Source organism: Macrobrachium nipponense, chromosome 34, assembly GCF_015104395.2.
Source record: "Macrobrachium nipponense isolate FS-2020 chromosome 34, ASM1510439v2, whole genome shotgun sequence".
NCBI classification, from domain to species: Eukaryota; Metazoa; Arthropoda; class Malacostraca; order Decapoda; family Palaemonidae; genus Macrobrachium; species Macrobrachium nipponense.
This window is the reverse complement of record NC_061095.1, coordinates 14661761-14669852: the sequence shown is the minus strand read 5'-3', so window position 1 is coordinate 14669852 and position 8092 is coordinate 14661761. Positions and strand designations below refer to the sequence as shown.

Here is an 8092-nt window from a genome sequence, read left to right as displayed (position 1 = left end):
TTTTATAAGTAGCTGCAATTACCGTAAAAAAAAAAAAAGTGACGGTATCGTTAGAAAGGGTCGAGGTGGTAAGTACTTTCATTATGCAAGTGTGAGAGTGTGGCTGTATATAATATATAATATGTAATATATATATATATCTATATATAATATCTATAATATATTTATATATATATATATTAATTATTTATTTATTATACGTATAAACGTTACATAGATATATATACAAACATATATATATATATATATATATATATATATATAGATATAGAGAGAGAGAGAGAGAGAGAGAGAGAGAGAGAGAGAGAGAGAAATAAATACACATCAATATTTACGACATAGTGCAATATCCTCCTTACATAAATGGGAATGTCCATTTATCCACAAGAACTGCACCAATGGCTCAAGAATTTTATTCCTTAATTCTATCAGTTCTCATAAAGGAACGAAAATTGCAAATACAATTTCATAATGCATCACTTTCATGTAAATTAGCTTAATCAAGTATCAAGGGATACAGAATATTTCAGATTTCTTTTTATAAAATCGTAATAAAAGTCAATCACGGAAAAACTATTTAAAAAAAATGAACTTTTATTTTACCTTTTTACTGGTAGACGAAACTGAAACCACATTACTGTATGTCTCGCTTCCAACGTTTGCAAACAATCATGCAACAATGGTAAACAATCATGCAACAATGGGACTCAGAACAATATTCAACAAGTCTAATTCATATTGCCTCAAGTTAATTACGCTGTTTATACCTTGACATAACTAGAAAACTTCTCTTGAATATAACCAACTGTCCATTACGAGGCTGTCGCTCTGTGACACAGAAATATAAAAACTGATTTTCGACTTATTGATGTTCCATCTCTCTTGAGGTGAACGAAAATCTCATAACCAATTTTATTGCCCGCCGATTTTGTATTATTATCCAATATTGACTTGTTTGCCTACACAAATAAAGCCAGCTGGTAATGGCAAATCTTCACTATTTCCAGCCTTTCCCTTTCAGTGGACGAGACTTAATGAAATATGCCCATTGTGTTTACTTCTTTTAAACGGTTTTATCGTTCAACAGACTGGCAACATCGTTCTTCCATACTTTTCATGTTTTTTTTTTTTTTTTTTTTTTTTTTTTTTTTTTTTTGGGGGGGGTCAGATTTGTCACAGGTAAAAAAACAGTCTTTGAAACGTAAGCTTTACAGATGATTAACATTTCCTTTTAAATAATTCTATATATACATATAATATAGTATTATTGATGTTTATTGACAACAACAATTATATATATATTATATATTATATATATATATATATATATATATATATATATATATATATATATATTATTGTTGTTTCTTAACAACAATTATATAAATATATATATTATATAATATATATATATATATAAATATAATATCATATATATATATATATATATCATATATATATATATATATATATATATATATATATTTATATTACACAGACTACCCACATGAGAAAAATACGAAGATGAGACTTCCTCCTACCAAGACGCGAAATAAGACGGCGACGATAAGAGGTTCTCTAGGGGGTTGTTGGAGGGGGAGGGGGAGGGTGTGTGTATGTGTGGAATCCACTGCCAGATGAACGACAATCGTTCTTTTCTTACTTCCGGAAAAGTTCGCGGTCTGGGAATTTTGCTGACGATCACTTCGCGGAATGTTTTTTTCTTCCTTCCTTTGCTCTGTATCTGAGATCTCCTGCTCCTCCTCCTCCTCCTCCTCCTCCTCCTCCTCCTCCGGTATATAAGAGCAAGAATGACTGAGATTTGGGGGTAAAATTCGCTGTATTATTGAAAATTATTTAAGAAATTTTAAAGACAATGATTTTAGTAATTAAAAAATAATAATAATAATAATATTCAAATACTATTTCTCATCCTATCGTTAATACTCAATATAATATTCAGCTAAATCTATTCATAATGCTCAAACAGACATTTACATCAAGTAAGACCCTGCGACGCATTTCAACATTCATCAAAAGTATTGCCATAAATTTTGTTTTAATTCCTAAAAGTAATAAAATAAATAAAATGAAAAAGGGTGAAAAACTCCAAAAACATGTGACGAAGTCAAGGAATCCTCGAGAACCTATTTTTCATTCGGAATCAAATCGACTGGTGGTCACTTAAAAAAAAAAGTAAATCAAACCTCAAAGTTCTGTAAATGTTGAACCTCGCATATACACAAGTCGAGTGTCTCAGCCATCGCCACAAATCGAGTAATTAATGCCTAATTAAGGGTTCAAAGACGAGCCCGTTCCTTATTAATTAATGAAGAGAGAGAGAGAGAGAGTGGAGAGAGGAGAGAGAGAGAGAGACCGAGAGAGAGAGAGAGGAGAGCTTTCATGAAATCAAAAGCCTGCCTGCCCCCCACACGCCCCCCCCCCCCCCCCCGCCCCTTCATTCGCTTTCATCAAGTAATGGAAAGCTGCTACACGTCATTTGTGTATACATACGAAACCCGGCAATGTGTCACTTTATTGCACCGTACGAAACTGGAGAAAGGTGTCAGGATTCGTAGGTATATTACAGAAATGTAAGACATTTTAAGACTTACGTTTCTGTATATATGTATATTATATATATATATATATATATATATATATATATATTATATATATATATATATATATATATTCATATATGTGTATGAATAGAGGAAATTCTTAATTAAATCAACACAAAAGAATCTTAGCATTTCGTACGAAAGAAGTCAATAGCCAGATAAAAGTATTCTGAAAGTGAGGAAAATACACACAAATAATAAAATTTAATATGTAAAATCATATACCCACGAATCATAAGCACTAATAATAAAACCAAGCAAATTTTGAATAAAATTTAAAAATATTTAAATAAAGATAAAAAAGTAAAAAAAAAAAGACAAAACACTCATTAAGAAAATAAAAAAAGATTAAAAAGTCCAGACGAAAAACCCATTAGAAAAAAAAAACTTAAGTAAACAGAAAAAGAAACAACTGAGGATACCGGAAGAGATCGGATAGGGGATAGGGAATGATGGGCGGGAAGGGGTGGGGGAGCCCCAAGGCAGAAGAGGGTGGATGAAGCCATAAAACCCTCTAATGTGATACTTACCTCTGCACTACTGTGCCTCTCTTCCTCTCAACTCTCACCAAATTCAGGATCATGGGTTTTCTAGGAGAGAGAGAGAGAGAGAGAGAGAGAGAGAGAGAGAGAGAATTTTGAATAGACCTTACCTTCAGAGAAATGGTCTTGCGTAATGAAGATAAAATGTAGCCCAATCTATATCACATAACTAAATAATTTTAGTGCTAGAGAGAGAGAGAGAGAGAGAGAGAGAGAGAGAGAGAGGAAGAAGAAAATGCGGCTGCAAATCTTCATTCAAAAGATTTCCTGTCGTCCATTTTTGAGATTGACAAATGTATAAAATGTGGGACATTTGTTGATCAAAGAGATTGTGACGAAATTTTTCAGAGAGTAACCCTCAGACTGGCCTTATTGATTGATTTTATGTCAAACTGGCGTACACAAGACCATACATGTCATTAAGTCAGCTTTGCCTGTGGAATGCAAACCGTGATCGTAATCATATATCATTATGTCCTATCAGTGATTTTCAGTTTGACTTACACCCCAAGATTTAATCGTCATATCCGATCAGTTACTTGGAAACTTTGGACATACATGATGAGGAATCTGTATTTTACTTTCAAAATATTTCAAGATGGATTAATTCCTCTAGAATATCCCTTTCAATTCAATGCTAATTCATCATATTTCATAACTAAATATCATGAATGATGATGTCCCATTCATGAATATCATGAATGGGACATCATCAGGGTATGAACCATTCTAACTTGACAGGAATAAATTGTCGAGTAGCCAACTCTAAAGGTGGAACAATGCACGTGGAACAATACACGTGGAACAATAAGCGTTGGTGCTATTTCTAACACCCCCCCAAAAATAAATAAATAAATAAATAAATCAACTGATTTCCATTCACCTCCAATTACCTGACTAATGAGAAAACAGAGCAAGCCTCCACAGGCGATACGATTCCCGTGAATGCGTGCAAAACAGTACATTTCTGGGAAGTCCACTTAAACTACTTAATTAGTGAAGGCATTGGCGCAGAATTCATCCAACATCAAAGACTTCCGTGGAGGAACGGAACCTGTTGCTCCAAGACTTTTGAAATGATGGTTTTGGCTACAGTACAACTTCGAAACTTCAACAGTTTTAGGTTTACAAAAAAAAAAAAAAAAAAAAAAAAAAAAAAAAAAAAAAAAAAAAAAAAAAAAAAAAAGAAGAAGAAGAAGAAGAAGATTAAGAAGAAGAAGAAGAAGAAGAAGAAGAAGAAGAGTGCAGTGCAAGAACAAAACAGAATAAAAAAAATTTTAAATAAAGACCAAGGGCTGGGACCTATGAGGTCGTTCAGAGCTGAAACGGTAAATGAGAGGTGTAACAAGAGGAAAACCTCGTAGCTGCAACATGAATCATTAGCTAGGGGATGGTGCAAAATGAGACGAAAAAGCGAATAAGAACGGATGTACAGTAAAACGAATAAAAATGGGTTGCAGCTAAGGGCCGAAGAGACGCTGCAAAGAACTTTGAAGCAATGCCTACTTAGGACCGCATGAGGTGCACTGTTGGCACTACTCACCTACGGGGAATGCAGGCCTCCAATCCTGGAACCAATGCAAGTAATCAAAGAATTCCGGTTTTTTCATTTTCCATTTCGATTGTTTTGAAAATTGACTAAAAATATGCTAATCTCCATTGCTTTCACGGGATAGCCGTATAAGTGAGGGGGAGCATTCCTTCCTTCCTTCGGCCACTAGCTCCTATGCTTTCTGCCTGTCATTATTCACCCATTCCACATGGGTTCCTCCTAAATATCTTTACAACTCCTCCAACACCCACTCTTTTTCTTGTCTGCCATTTATGAAGGCATCCTTCGGGCCAGCCCTACAGGAGTGTAAATGTGACACATTGGTTTCTTGTAACTCATCCATCATAATAATAATAATAATCATAATAATAATTGCATACCTACTAAAATCTGCTTGATTGATCGACTGACTTAAGTTACTTGGCTTCACAACTCATTAGTTCTAAGTATTAATATGTATTTTCTGTTGCAGTGTTTAACTAAAATAAAATCGTTTGGTAATTCTGAATTTGCATGGAGAACAAATGAAGCTTTCTTTTCACTTGACAAAAAAGGAAACCTTTCAAGATGTTTATTATTACGTATGGAATGTTTACTGAAAATTTCATAACAATATAAATCTAATAGGAGCCTTTTGTTATCACAGACTCTATAGGGTTTCGACAGCACTACCTAATTTCGTTTCACAGACGTAGAAGTAGTAGTAAAAGTGTCTCGTTTGTGTTTCATCCTTGTAGCAGATCTCAGGGAGTGTCCTAACTTTTGCTTCAGGGTTTCAAACTGGCTTTGTTCACAGTAACTTTTCTTACCAATGTTTAAAATGAAAAGACGTAAGGCAACTGTGAAAATAATTAAATAAAAACATCTCGTCACACCAAGAAATACAATAAGGTACATTTTATATGCATATACAAAATCTAGGTCGGGGCTTAGTTCGCGATTTTTATACACATCACGTATAATAAGCCTAGGAGCCACTGTCCTAGATATCGTAGTACGGATACGCCTTAGCAACGGCTCCCCTCTCCGCCCTGACCTAGGGATTCAAGATGGCGGAGAAATTTGACAGGAATGAAATTTAAACGACTGTAGTTCTCTGGCCTTCTCCTTCCGTCTCTCACTCTTGAGGTATCATCCAATCAAGCACCTTACGCAAGGCTTGAAGTAAAAGACCTTCAGTTGGATTAAGCTTATGAGAGAGAGAGAGAGAGAGAGGTTGGGGGCAACCTAACTTGACGTACTATTACTATGCACTGTCTGAACGAAGGTCAGGAGGTAAGTAACTAAACAGTATCACTATGCATTACGAGAGAGAGAGAGAGAGAGAGAGAGAGAGAGAGAGAGAGAGAGAGAGAGAATGGGGAAAATTTTGCTTATGCCTTCAAGGTTAGAATTCCACAGCGTCTCAATCATAACAAGAGAGTAAACTGGGCAAACTAATTAAACAAACTATTATAGGTACTACTACTACTACTACTACTACTATTACGAGAGAGAGAGAGAGAGAGAGAGAGAGAGAGAGAGAGAGAGAGAGAGGAGGCTGAACTACAGGTTTTGTTTACATTATACTTTGCTCGGTTTTACCAAACAGAGAGAGAGAGAGAGAGAGAGAGAGAGAGAGAGAGAGAGAGAGAGAGAGAGGCTGAACTACAGATTTTGTTTACATTGTATCTTGCTCGATTTTACCAAGCAGAGAGAGAAGAGAGAGAGAGAGAGAGAGAGAGAGAGAGAGAGAGAGAGAGTGGGAAAATTTTGCCTAAACCGCCAAGATTAGGATTCCGAGGCATCTCATTCAAACCCCACCGCCCCACCCCCCCAACCCAACACCAGCGTTCCGCTGACTGCTTCCAAGACAAGTTAACAACAAAGGGAGCCCAGTGAAGATTTCATGGTCTTCCCCAGGACCCTCTCGTTCTCTAAAGGAATAATCCCATTGCAGTGCTGTAGCGATGACTTGAAAAAAAAATAAAATAAAAGGTATTCTGTTAAACCCAGAGAGAGAGAGAGAGAGAGAGAGAGAATGGGGCAAAGTGGCTAAACTAACTATTACTATGCATTGTGTGTGTGTGAGAGAGAGAGAGAGAGAGAGAGAGAGAGTAGAGAGAGAGAGAGAGAGAGAGAATGTATCCCAATTTGGTGGGTTGAGAATTACATCTAAAAGAACCACTTTTTGGTAAAATTATGAATGTAACGTTTGCGTTTTGACGAAGCAATTGTCACGAACATATTTTAAAAAAATGTTTTTTTTAATATAAATATTGCCCCATGGGGTGGGACGTACTTCCCCGGGCTGCAACGTCTTCCATTCTTTTTACTGTACCTCCGTTCATATTCTCTTTCTCCCATCTTACTGTCCACCCTCTCCCCAAACAATTTTTTCATAGTGCAACTGCGAGACTCCCTCTTGTTACGCCTTTAAAACCTTTTTACTATCAATTCCCTTTCAGCAGTGAATGACCTCACCATAGGTCACAGGGATTGACCTCTGCTCTAAAGTCCCATTTCAATTTCATTCCACAACAAAAACCCATCACTAATCTGGCACTTACTTTTTATTTGTTTAGCTTTAATCATACTTTATTTTTCGATTATTCAGCCCCAGGAGATGACCCATAATTTTGGACGCCCCCCCCCCACACACACGCACATGTATATGTATGTATGTATATATATATATATAGATATATAATATATATATATTATATATATATATATATATATATATCTTCTTGCCACCAGGTTAACTGATAGGTGAATAATGTATTTGACTTATTTCTAAAAACTGTTAATTAAGTTAACGATAATTGGTAATTGATAGTTTACTGCTGTCCGGTGTTGTGGCTTGTTGTATGTTTTTGCTAACCCTCTTTTCAAATTCCATATTTGGTGATTTCACTGGGTGTAGTCCTTCTCCCCCAACCCCCCTCCCCTTCCCCTTAACAACCCCCGGCTCTTGTTGACCAGAGGGATGTGTAAGTCTTCGGTGGTTAAATGAGCCAGTTGTTTCCTGGGCCTTCTCTTGGGCGCGCTGTTTGGATTGACCGTTGGTACTGATTTTTGGCCTCTGCATAATATGTATAATGACTGGAGAATATTCAACCCCTACAAACCTTTTATCCTTAACGCCTTTGGTTCAGTTATAAAGCCAAGGGGAGCACTCTGTCCCAAGGTAAAATATTTATATTTATTAAGCTCACGGCAAATGTTCCTGTGCTGTCGTCTTCAGTGGACAGTTTGATATATTTTCCAGCCACCTTGTGATATTTTTTTTTGGATTCAGCGCTGTGATTGGACTAGCATCTGATAATCGCCCTGATTTGTCCTCCACACGTGGAGCTGTACCTTGCCTTGCAAGAGGAGAATTAATTTTAAAA

General features: G+C 36.0%; 1 long non-coding RNA gene across 1 annotated transcript in view; it reads right to left on the bottom strand.

Annotated features, from left to right (window-relative positions):
• The window catches only part of LOC135207659 (uncharacterized), a 227784-nt gene that overhangs the window by 71505 nt on the left and 148187 nt on the right, over nt 1-8092 (bottom strand). The gene's annotated exons all lie outside the window — the stretch shown is intronic.